Source organism: Balaenoptera acutorostrata, chromosome X (assembly GCF_949987535.1).
Source record: "Balaenoptera acutorostrata chromosome X, mBalAcu1.1, whole genome shotgun sequence".
NCBI classification, from domain to species: Eukaryota; Metazoa; Chordata; class Mammalia; order Artiodactyla; family Balaenopteridae; genus Balaenoptera; species Balaenoptera acutorostrata.
Window position 1 is genome coordinate 49,533,816 of NC_080085.1, and position 13,957 is coordinate 49,547,772.

Genomic DNA, 13,957 nt, shown 5'->3' on the forward strand with positions numbered 1-13,957 from the left:
TGGAAGCTCCACTGTGGGAAGATGTGCCAAAAAGGATGAGGCTCCTTCTCCACTGAGCTCCCAATTGAGGGATACGGTATCTCACTGAAAGGGGCAGGACACCAACACTTCTCATCCCCTCCCACTCCAAATTGCAGACACTAAATTCCTAGTGAATGTGTCTGAGAGACTGGAGCCTCCGTTCCTCCATCCAGCCCCCATTCATAGAGTGGAAACTTTACCCTAGGCACAGCAGGCCAAAAATACTAGAGCATCTATAGCCCTTGCCCCAGCTTACTCATAAGAAGAAGTTTCAGTTGAGAAGAGCAGAAGTTACCACCCTCACCCAGTGCCTGGGGCCGTGGCTCAGAGATTTTGCCCAGGGAGATAGGCAGTCCTTAAGAAGAGGGAGCTCCAAAGTTAACCCCAAAGGAACTGACTTTATTTCAAGTAGAATGTGGAGAAGTTCAAACTTAAGGACCCTCAAAAACAATGGAGATTTTGCTGTAAGCAATTAAGAGGAGGCTGGTAGCTCTATGAGAGCAACAAGCTAAACCGACTGGAGGCTCTAGCCAGGGCAATTAGGCAAGAAAAAGAAATAAAATCCATCCAGATTGGAAAAGAGGTAAAACTATTTCTATTTGCAAATGATGTGATCTAGTATATAGAAAGTCCTACGGAATCCACTGAAAACTATGAGTTTAGAAAGTTTGCAGGATAAAAGATCAATACACAAAAATAATTTGTATTTCTCTACACTAGCAATGAACAACCTAAAATGAAATTAAAGAAACAATTCAATTTACAATAGCATCAAAAATAATAAAATACTTACGTGTCAATTTAACGAAAGAAGTGCAAAACTGTGCACTGAAAACTACAAAATATCACTGAAAAATCTAAGAAGACCTAAATAAATGGACTTAATAGATCACAAGACTTAATGCTTGTTAAGAAGGCAATACTCACCAAATCGATCTATTTCAATGGAATTCCTTTCAAAACTCTAACTGCATTTTTTGCAGAAATTGACAAACTGGTCCAAAAATTCATACGAAGTTGCAAGGGACCCAGAATAGCCAAAACAATTTGTAAAAGAAGAACAAAGTTGAAGGAGTCACACTTCCTGATATCAAAACTTACTGCAAAGCTACAGTAATCAAGACAGCATGGTTCTGGCATAAGGATTGACATATAGATCAAAGGAATAGAATTGAAAGTCCAGAAATAAACACTCACATTTCTGGCCAATTGATTTTTGGCAAGAGTGCCAAGAGGATTCAATGGCAAAGAATATTCTTTTCAACGAATGGTGCTGGAACAACTGAATATCCACATGCAAAAGAATGAAGCTGTATACCTAACCTGCACTATATACAAAAATTAACTCCAAATTGATCAAGGATCTAAGTTAAGAGCTAAAACTATAAAAATCTTATAAGAAAATATGGACATAAAACTACATGAGTGTAAAATAGGTTCTTTAGGTATGACAACAAAAGCACAAGTAACAAAAGAAAAACACAGATAAATTAGACTTCATCAAAATGAAAATCTTTTATGCTGCAAGGGACACCATTAGAAAGTGAAAAAGCAACCCATAGAATGGGAAACAGTTTTTTGTAAATCATATGCCTGATATCTAGATTGTAGAGAGAATCCTTACAACTCAATAGTTAAAAGACAAATAGCCCAATTTTTAAATGGGCATAGATATAAATAGACCTTTCTCCAAAGAAAATATACAATGACCAATAAGCACATGAAAGGATGCTTAACATCATTAGCCATCAGGGAAATGCAATCAAAACCGCATGAATTTGCGATTTTTCTTGTTTCTTGAGGTAGGCTTGTATAGCTATAAACTTCCCTCTTAGAACTGCTTTTGCTGCATCCCATAGGTTTTGGATCATTGTGTTTTCATTGTCATTTGTCTCTAGGTTTTTTTTTTGTTTTCCTCTTTGATTTCTTCAGTGATCTCTTGGTTATTTAGTAACGTATTGTTTAGGCTCCATGTATTTGTGTTTTTTACGTTTTTTTCCCTGTAATTCATTTCTAATCTCATAGCGTTGTGGTCAGAAAAGATGCTTGATATGATTTCAATGTTCTTAAATTTACTGAGGCTTGATTTGTGACCCAAGATGTGATCTATCCTGGAAAATGTTCCATGCGCACTTGAGAAGAAAGTGTAATCTGCTGTTTTTGGATGGAATGTCCTATAAATATCAATTAAATCTATCTGGTCTATTGTGTCATTTAAAGCTTCTGTTTCCTTATTTATTTTCATTTTGGATGATCTGTCCATTGGTGTAAGTGAGGTGTTAATGTCCCCCACTATTATTGTGTTACTGTCGATTTCCTCTTTTTAGCTGTTAGCAGTTGCCTGATGTATTGAGGTGCTCCTATGTTGGGTGCGTATATATTTTAAATTGTTATATCTTCTTCTTGCATTGATCCCCTGATCATTATGTAGTGTCCTTCCTTGTCTCTTGTAACATTCTTTATTTTAAAGTCTATTTTATCTGATATGAGTATAGCTACTCCAGCTTTCTTTTGATTTCCATTTGCATGGAATATCTTTTCCCATCCCCTCACTTTCAGTCTGAATGTGTCGCTAGGTCTGAAGTGGGTCTCTTGTAGACAACATATATATGGGTCTTGTTTTTGTATCCATTCAGCAAGCCTGTGTCTTTTGGTTGGAGCATTTAATCCATTCACGTTTAGGGTAATTACCGATACGTATGTTCCTAATTGTTTTGGGTTTGTTTTTGTAGGTCCTTTTCTTCTCTTGTGTTTCCCACTTAGGGGAGGTCCTTTAGCATTTGTTGTAGAGCTGGTTTGGTGGTGCTGAATTCTCTTAGCTTTTGCTTGTCTGTAAAGCTTTTGATTTCTCCATCGAATCTGAATGAGATCCTTGCCGGGTAGAGTAATCTTGGTTGTAGTTTCTTCCCTTTCATCACTTTAAGTATATCATGCCACTCCCTGCTGGCCTGTAGAGTTTCGGCTGAGAAATCAGCTGTTAACCTTATGGGAGTTCCCTTGTATGTTATTTGTCGTTTTTCCCTTGCTGCTTTCAATAATTTTTCTTTGTCTTTAATTTTTGCCAATTTGATTACTATGTGTCTCGGCATGTTTCTCCTTGGGTTTATCCTGTATGGGACTCGCTGCGCTTCCTGGACTTTGGTGGCTATTTCCTTTCCCATGTTAGGGAAGTTTTCGACTATAATCTCTTCAAATATTTTCTCTGGTCCTTTCTCTCTCTCTTCTCCTTCTCGGACCCCTATAATGCGAATGTTATTGCGTTTAATGTTGTCCCAGAGGTCTCTTAGGCTGTCTTCATTTCTTTTCATTTTTTTTCTTTATTCTGTTCCACAGCAGGGAATTCCACCATTCTGTCTTCCAGGACACTTGTCTGTTCTTCTGCCTCAGTTATTCTGCTATGGATTCCTTCTAGTGTAGTTTTCATTTCAGTTATAGTATTGTTCATCTCTGTTTGTTTGTTCTTTAATTCTTCTAGATCTTTGTTAAACATTTCTTGCATCTTCTCGATCTTTGCCTCCATTCTTTTTCCGAGGTCCTGGATCATCTTCACTATCATTATTCTGAATTCTTTTTCTGGAAGGTTGCCTATCTCCACTTCATTTACTTGTTTTTCTGGGGTTTTATCTTGTTCCTTCATCTGGTACATAGCCCTCTGCCTTTTCATCTTGTCTATCTTTCTTTGAATGTGGTTTTTGTTCCACAGGCTGCAGGATTGTAGTTATTCTTGCTTCTGCTGTCTGCCCTCTGGAAAAGAGGGTTTTTGAATATTTAGTTAAGTTGAAGATCTCAAGATGAGATCATGATGAATTTAGTGTAAACTCTAGATCCAATGACAGGCATCCTTATAAAAGAAAGGCGGAGGGAGATTTGAGACACAGAGAAGAAGGCAATGTGAAGAGATTAGAATGATGCATCTACATGCCAAGGATTGCCAGCAGCTAGCAGAAGCTGGTGAGGAGAGGCATGGAACAGATTCTCCCTCAAAGTCTCCAAAAGGAACCAACCCTGCCTACACCTTGATTTCAGACTTCTGCCCTCCAGAATGTGAGAGAATAAATTTCTGTTGTTTTAAGCCATCAAGTTTGTGATAATTTGTTATGGCAGCCTCAGGAAACTAATACAACCGTATTCTGTGGACCATAAAACAAATCTCCATAAACTTAAAAGAATCAAATCAGACAAAGTATTTTCTCTCAACACAATGGAATAAAATTAGAGATAAATTTTTAAAGGTATTTGAAAAATATGCAAATATTTTGAAACTAAATAACACTTCTAAATATTGTGTCAAAGAAGAAATCAAGGGACTTCCCTGGTGGCATAGTGGTTAAGAATCTGCCTGCCAGTGCAGGGGACATGGGTTTGATCCCTGGTCTGGGAAGAACCCACATGCCATGGAGCAACTAAGCCCATGCCCCACAACTACTGAGCCCACGTGCTGCAACTACTGAAGCCCGCGTGCCTAGATCCCGTGCTCTGCAACAAGAGAAGCCACCGCAATGAGAAGCCCACATACCGCGATGAAGAGCAGCCCCCGTTCGCCACAATTAGAGAAAGCCTGCGTGCAGCAATGAAGACCCAACGCAGCCAAAAAATTAATTAATTAAAAAAAAGAAATCCAAAAGGGGAATAGAAAAATTTTCAGCTTTATTGAGGTATAATTGACAAATGAAATTGTGATATATTTAAAGTGTACAACATGATAATTTGATATGTGTACATTATGAAAGTATTCCCACCATTACATCCATCACCTCACATATAAACTTTTTTTTGTTTGGGTTTTTTTTTTTTTTTTGATGAGGACATTTAAGTTCCACTCTCTTAGCAAATTTAAATTATACAATGTAGTATTATCAACTATAGTCACCATGTTATACATTAGATCCTCAGACCTTATTCATCTTATAACTGAAACTTTGTACCATTTTACCAGCCTCTCCCTATTTTCCCCTCCCTTCAGCCCCTGGCAATCACCATTCTACTCTCTGTTTCTGAGTTCAACTTTTTTTTTAGATTCCACATATAAGTGATACCATGCATAATGCCTTCCAAGTTCATCCATGTTGTCACAAATGGCAGAATTTCTTTCTTTTTTTAAGGCTGAATAATATTCCAGTGTGTGTGTGTGTGTGTGCGCGCACACACACACACCACGTTTTCTTTATCCATGCATCTGTTGACAGACACTTAGGTTGTTTCCATACCTTGGCTATTGTAAATAAAGCTGCGATGAACATGGGCGTACAGATTAACTCTTTGAGATAGTGATTTCATTTCCTCTGGATGCATACCGAAAAGTAGGATTGCTGGATCATATGGCAGTTCTATTTTTAATTTATTGAGGAACCTCCATACTCTTCTCCATAGTGGCTGCACCAGTTCACATTCCCATCAAGTGTGCAAGTGTTCCCCTTTTTCCACATCCTCACCAGCATGCATTACCTCTTGTATTTTTTTTATAATAGGCATCCTAACAGGTTTGAGGTGATATTTCCTTGTGGTTTTCATTTGCATTTCCCTGATGATTAATGATGTTGAGCATCTTTGAAAAACCTGCAGCTAACATCATACTCTATGGAGGAAAGACTGAATGCTTTCTCTTTAAGATCAGCAAGAAGGCAAGAATATCCAACCCCACTTCTAGTCAACATTCTACTGGAGGTTCTAGCCCTTGCAGTGTGGTAAGAAAAAGAAATAAAAGATACCCAGATTGTAAGTAAAGAAGTAAATCTATCCTTTCACGTATAACATTATTGTCTATAGAAAATCCTAAGAAATATACCAAAAAACTATGAAATATTCTAACAATGTTGCAGGATAAAAGGTCAATATTCAAAATCAACTGCATTTCTATATGCTAGCAATTAACAATTGGAACTTGAAATTAAAATACCATTTATAATAGCCTCACAATATATGCTTAGAGATAAATTTGACAAAAGATGTGCAAGGCCTGTACACTGAAAATTATAAAACATTACTAAGAGCAATAAAAGATCTAAATAAATGGAAAGATACCCTATGCTCACACACTGGAAGATTCAATATTGCTAAGATGCATAAATTGACAAGCCAATTCTAAAATTTATATGGAAACGCAGAGGACCTAGAATAGCCAAAATAGTTGGCTATTCTATTGCTAATTGTAGCTTATTTAAAGCCTCTCTAGTCCTATAATTCTTTGAATTATTTGAAACTGAAACAGGAGGAAAAAATAAATAAAAAAGGAAATCAAGTTCCTGGTTAAAAAAAAAAAAAAAAGAACAAAGTTAGAGGACTTATACTACCTGATTTCAAGCTACAGTAATCAAGATGATGTGGTATTGGAGTAAAGAGCAGTGAAAAAGAAGAAAGTCAAGAAATAGGCCCATACATATATGGCTAATTGATTTTCAACAAAGGTGTAAATGCAATTCAATGAGGGAAAGAATAATATTTTCAATAATTGAATAGTCATATGCAAAAAAAATTGAACTTTGACCATTACCTCACAACATGTACAAAAATTAATGCGAGGTGGGTCATAGACCTAAATGTAAAACTGAAAACTACAAAAATATATTAAAGAAAACTTAGAAGGAAATCTTAGTCACCTTTGGGTGGGCAAATATTTCCTAATTAGGACTCAAAAAGCATGGATATAAAAGCATTGATAGACACGTCCCCCACACTTGGATCTCCAGCGATGCCCAGGCCTCCTCGAGGGTTCGGCTTCCTCCGCTCGCTCTCAGCTCCCTCTGGCGGCGGGGCGAACGGGAGTTTAGCACCCAGCCTTTACACCTTGTCACGTCCAGTTTGTGGTCATTGTGGTTTTAAGTGCAATAAAATCCACCTGGAGAGTTTTACTATTGTTTCTAAACTCCCTGAAGTAAGAAGGAGAACAAGTATGTTCATTTGCTGCTAAAAGGAGAAGTTGACCAAATTGGTATTTAGTTGACCAATGTAGAAGTTACAGAGTTGTTTACAATTCTAATTTCCAGATTCCAATATTTAATGTGTCAGTGATGACTAAAACCTTTTGGAAATCTCTAAGAAATTAGTTACTATTGTGAATAGGACAGTTTTTGTACTTGGATCTTTTTCACCAGAGATTGAGAGTTGTGTGTGTCGTGGAGGGTAAAATAAACTGTTGGCTGTAGAAGGCTTTCTTAACGGTGAAGAAATTTCACTGTAGTGCAGTATGCAGTCAATGTGATCTAGAAGAATAAGAACTCGAGCACATGGAACTGATATAATATTGTATGTTAAATATACTTAAATTAAAAACAAAAACAAGGGCTTCCCTGGTGGCGCAGTGGTTAAGAATCCGCCTGCCAATGCAGGGGACACGGGTTCGAGCCCTGGTCCGGGAAGATCCCACATGCCATGCAGCAACTAAGCCCGTGCGCCACAACTACTGAGCCTGTGCTCTAGAGCTTGCGAGCCACAACTACTGAGCCCACGTGCTACAACTACTGAAGCCCGCGTGCCTAGAGCCCGTGCTCTGCAACAAGAGAAGCCACCTCAGTGAGAAGCCCATGCACCGCAACGAAGACCCAACGCAGTCAAAAATAAAATAAATAAATTTATAAAAAAACAAAAACAAAACTAGACTGTCCAGAGTCCTGGGTTCTGCTACTGCTGCAACCTAGCTTTAAGACTTTGGGCAAATCTTGAAACTTCTCTAGACCTTAGTTTCCAGATCTGGAAAATGTGGATAATAATCCTTACTTTGCCACCTCATAGGGATGCTGTCATAATAACTAGCAGCTTCCTCATTTGTAAAATGTGAGTTGCAAATTAGACAGTTCTTAACCTGGGGGTGTTCCAAGAATCCCCTGAAACTATGCAAATTTGCGCGTATATCTTTCTGGGTATGAGGTCTGTAGTTTTTGTCAGATTCGCAAATGGGCAAGTGACCTGAAGAAGGTTAGGAAACACTAGATTTGAGAATTTCTAACATCCTTTCTACTCTTAAATTCAAATTCCATTCTCCCTCTATGAATAATATATATGAAAGCACTTTGAAAGACTGCCAAACAAATGCAAGGTATCATTCTCCATCTCCCTTTATGGATCTAGTCTATGTTAAAGTCATAGCCATACTTGAAAAGGTGACATTATATTATGTTGCATGGGTTATTGAATAAACATATTGCCTGAGAGAATCCTTCAAATACAAGGTTCAGTACTAGACCCCTAGGAGAATTGGAGTATCACAGACTCAGAGAAAATAGGAGACAATCTAGGTGAGAGTGCAAAAATATTTTAATATAGGTTCAGTGTAGCTTAGTGAGCAAGCTTTAAACGAGTAATTAAACTAGGATGAGGCTTTTTGATCTTGTTCTAATCTAGATTATGACACTTATAGTTGTGTCTCAATTTCCTCCTCTCTAAAATGATTTTAGTAATTCATACCTCACAGGACTTGGGGAAGATTAAGTTAGCTAGTTAGATTAGTTTAGTTAGCATAGGTGAAGGTGTTTTTAGTTAACTGTACAGCAATACACCAAAGCAATGGTATGAATTCTCCACTCAAAGGAGGAAAATACCACTGTTAAGGATTCCCTGATTATGTTTTTTTTTCATTGTTTTATGACTTTATTTTGTCTTGCTACATATTTAATGACAGGTATGAAATCAGAAGTAAAATGTAACAACTAAGATACATTGTGGGCTTCCCTGGTGGCACAGTGGTTGAGAATCTGCCTGCCAATGCAGGGGACACAGGTTCGAGCCCTGGTCTGGGAAGATCCCACATGCCGCGGAGCAACTAGGCCTGTGAGCCACAACTACTGAGCCTGCGCGTCTGAAGCCTGTGCCCCGCAACAAGAGAAGCCGCGACAGTGAAAGGCTCGCGCACCGCGATAAAGAGTGGCCCCCGCTTGCCGCAACTAGAGAAAGCCCTTGCACAGAAACTAAGACCCAACACAGCCAAAAATAAATAAATAAATTTATTTTTTTTAAAAAAGATACTTTGTAATTTCTTCTTCTGGGTTTTTCCATCCTCTTTTTGATATTTTAAAAAGGAGTGATCATTTGTCTCTTTAAAGTTACATCTAAAATTATGTTAATTTCATGGCTTATCAGTAATTTTTAGTTTTCTACATATAATTAACAAAAACATAGCTTTACAAAACATTAAGAATATCTTTAAACAATTGCTTTAAAACAAAATACCATTGTGCTATATTTTAAAGACTGTGCAAATAGGTTTTTTTTTAACATCTTTATTGGAGTATAATTGCTTTACAATGGTGTGTTAGTTTCTGCTTTATAACAAAGTGAATCAGCTATGCATATATATATATCCCCATATCTCCTCCCTCTTGCGTCTCCCTCCCATCCTCCCTATCCCACCCCTCTAGGTGGTCACAGGGCACCCAGCTGATCTCCCTGTGCTGTGCAGCTGCTTCCCACTAGCTATCTATTTTACATTTGGTAGTGTATATTTATCCGTTCCACTCTCTCACTTCGTCCCAGCTTACCCTTCCCCCTCCCCGTGACCTCAAGTCCATCCTCTACATCTACGTCTTTGTTCCTGTCCTGCCCCTAGGTTCTTCAGAACCATTTGCAAATAGTTTTTTAAAGAGTACTTAGGAAAAAATTAGGGAAAGGGAACTTTTTTTTTCCTTTCTTATCTCTAAAATGAGGGGAGTTGAAATGGTCTTATTTCTTTTTTTTTTGTCTTTTTTTTTAATTGGAATATAGTTGATTTACAATGTTGTGCTAGTTTCAGGTGTACAGAAAAGTGAATCAGTTATACATATACATATATCCACTTTTTTTTTTTAGAGTCTTTCCCCCTATAGGTCATTACAGAGTATTGAGTAGAGTTCCCTGTGCTATACAGTATCCTTATTAGTTGTCTATCTTATATATAGTATAGTAGTTTGTATATAAGGATTTCCTGATTATGGAGGGGATGCAGGTTGGGGAGGGTACACTGAGTTAGAGTACCCTTAAGCACAGTGAAAAGAAATTTAGTGCATATGAAGAAGGTTTTTCATCTAAGAAATAGTTGACATGGTTCTCATTTTACCTTTTCCTTTCCAGATTTGCATCAGAATGGAGTGAAAAGAGCATTTGGTTCTAGATTTTGTTTGCTTTCTTACTAAGAGTGAGTGTGAGTTCCTAGATAGAAGGCAGAGATGGGATCTTATGCATTTTTATATTCACAGCCCTATGCAGGTACTCAATAAAGTCTATTCACCGAATGTCCTTGGGCTGGTTACTTTCCCTAAGCAATTGTTTCCTCTATTTGTAATAACAATAATAATAATAGTAAAAACTGGCTACCATTTATTGAGTACTCTGTACAAAGTACTTTACATGTTACTTTGTTCTAGCCTCACAACAACCCTGTGAAATATTATCTCCATTTTAAAGGTGAGGATTCTGAAGTTCACAGAAGTGACTTACTTAAGACCATAACCAACCACCTTACAAATTTATTGGAAAGATAAAATTAAAATTATGTAATGTAAAAAAAAAAGCATTGATAACATGGACTTTATCAAAACCAGAAATATTTTCTTCAAAAAGAGACTACTGTGAAAATAAAAAGGCAAGCCACAAACTGGAAGGAAAATTTTTGCAAAATATGTATCTAATAAAGGACTTGTATCCAGAATATGTAAAGAACTCTGTAAACTCAATAATAAGAAATCAAACAACCCAATTTTTTTAAATGGGCAAAAGATCTGAGCAGACACTTCACTAAAGAAAATATACAGATGACAAATAAGCACATGAAAACATGTTCAATATCATTGGTCATTAGGGAAATGCAAATTAAAACCATGATTAGGTACTACTGCACACTTATTAAAAGACTGACCATATCAAGTTTTGTCAAGGATGTGAAGGAACTGGAACTCTCACACACTGCTGGTGGGAATGAAATGGTACAGCTACTTTGGAAAACAGTTTAGCAGTTTCTTACAAAGTTAAACATACACCTACTATACGATCTAGACTTCCCACTCCTATGTAGTTACCCAAGAGAAATGAAAGCATATGTCCATACAAAAATGTGTGCATAAATGTTCATAGCAGCTTTATTTATAATACACAAAAAACTGGAAACAAACCAAATACCCATCAACGGGTGAATGGATCAAGAAATTATGGTATATAAATACAATGGAATACTACTCAGCAGTAAAAGGAATGATCTATTGACACACACAACCGCAAGGACGAATCTCAAACTAATTATGCTGAGTGAAAGAAGCCGGACAAAAAATGAAAACATATTGTATGGTTCTATTTATATGAAATCTAGGAAGTGCAAACAAATAGATTAGTAGACTTCAGGATGTGGGGTGTGAAAGAGAGGGAGGAGTGAAGAAAAACTCTAAGAATGAGGCCTGAGCAACCAGAAGGATGGAACATGATAAGAGAAAGACTGCAGGAGGAGCTGGTTTTAGGGGTAAGGTCAGGAGTTCAGTTTTGGTTGTGTTGAGTTTGAGAATGCCTATTAGACATTCAAGTGGGGATATTGAGTAGAAAGCTGGATATGAGAGACTGGAAATCAAAAGAGAGAACTGGGCTGGAGAAAATTTGGAAGCCTGACTCCAGGACTTTCAGGCATAACCACCAATATGAATGTTGCTATGGCTTCCTCACAGGTCTCCCTGCCTCCTGCTCTTAACCCTCCAATCCATCTTCCATGCCCACTGCTGGTTGAATCCTTCTAAACTGCAAAATAGGCCATATAATGCCCCTGCTTAAAAAATAAAGGAGGAAATTAAGGAGGAGGAGAAAAAATTTTTCAGTAGCATCCCAATCCCCTAAGGAATAAAGTCTCATGTTCTTAATCCAGCACCCTAGGATTTTTGTGACATGTTCTTTGCCTCACCAATCTACCCTACAACCTCATTTCTCCCCTCCACCTCTAAATGCAGTGCCCTCTGACCCAGCCTTCCCAAAATGGTACCAGTTCCTAGATCTCCCCTGCCTTGAATCCCTCTCTCTCTCTCTCTCTCTCTCTCTCTCTCTCTCTCTCTCTCTCTCTCTCTCTCTCTTTCCCTCCCTCCCCCCGTCTCTCCCTATATCCTCTTAAGGACATTATATCTCCTCGTCCTTCAAAACTTTCCTCAAGGGCTTCCCTGGTGGCGCAGTGGTTAGGAATCTGCCTGCCAATGCAGGGGACACGGGTTCGAGCTCTGGTCTGGGAGGATCCCACATGCCGCGGAGCGACTGGGCCCGTGAGCCACAACTACTGAGCCTGCGCGTCTGGAGCCTGTGCTCCGCAACAGGAGAGGCCGCGACGGTGAGAGGCCCGCGCACCGCGATGAGGAGTGGCCCCCGCTCTCTGCAACTGGAGGAAGCCCTCGCACAGAAACGAAGACCCAACACAGCCAAAAATAAATATAAATAAATAAATTAATTTTTAAAAAAAAGAATATGTATTGCTTTAAAAAAAAAAAACTTTCCTCAACATCTCAAAGTCCATCTATCCATAGCCCCACATGTATAACTCTCATGGAGAGCTTATGCTACAACTCTCTGCCTCATCTGTCTGTCTCACCTGCAGGGCTATGATCTTCAGGTTATTTTTTTCCCTCTTTTACAAGCTATGTGTATACAACTCAAGTTTCCAACAGTGCCAGTGAAACAGATTTTTGAAATTGTGACATATTCATACAATAGGATGCCATTCGGCCATAAAAATGAACTATCTCTTCAGTCAACAGAGTGGAGAAATTGCACAAGCATAATTAAATAAAAGAAGCATATACTCTATTAGTTTTCCATTTATATAAAGTGCAAAACCAAACCACACCCTTAGAAATCAAAATAGTGGCTACCCTGAGGTAGAAAGTGATTAGGAGGGGGCACAGGTGGGCCTTCTGGGGTACTGGTCATGATCTGTTTCTTGAATCTGGTATGTTTGGTTTGTGAAAACTCATCAAGTTGTCCATAATTTTTGTGCACTTTGGTATATGTGTTATACTTGAATAAAAGCAAAACTAAACTAAGGTGATTAACCATAAAGAAAAGCAAGGAAGTAAATAGCATAAAATTCAGGGTGAGAGAGGGGGAGCTATGATTGGCAAAAGTCACCCAGAAGACTTCTAGGGTGTTAGCAATGTTCTGTTTCTTAACCTGTGTGGTGTTTATACAGGTGTTTGAATTATAATTATTCTTAAAAAGTGGATATATGTTTTCTGAACTTTTCTGTATGTATATTATATTTTACCGTTAAAATGTTTTTATAAGTACATACATTTTCAGGATATATTTTGTAAAGCAAATAGTGCAAAAGAAAACCAAAGTGCAATAGAGTATCAATAGTATGCTATCTTTTATGTAAGAAAGAAGTAGAAATGAAAAAAATGTATTGTTCATTTGTGCAAAAAGAAATACACTAAGTGTAAATCAGAAACTAGTGGGATTTATTACCTATAGGGGATGAGCAGGAATAGGGTGAAAAGGATGGGAGGATGGGAACGGGGTACAGGGCATAGGGGAGTGACACTTCTCTGGGTATAATACTTTGTATGGCTTTGACTTTTAAAATCATGTTACCCTTCTACACTGTTGATGGGACTGTAAACTGGTGCAGCCACTATGGAGAACAGTATGGAGGTTCCTTAAAAAACTAAAAATAGAGCTACCATATGATCCAACAATCCCACACCTGGGCATATATCCGGAAGAGATGAAAACTCTAATTTGAAAATGCACCCCAGTGTTCATAGCAGCACTATTCACAATAGCTAAGACATGGAAGCAACCTAAATGTCCATCGACAGATGAATGGATAAAGAAGATGTGATATATATACAGCAGAATATTACTCAGCCATAAAAAAGAATGAAATAATGCCATTTGCAGCAACATGGATGGACCTAAAGATTATCATACTAAGTGAAGTAAGTCAGAAAGAGAAAAACAAATATCATGTGGTATCACTTATATGTGGAATCTATAAAATGCTACAAAT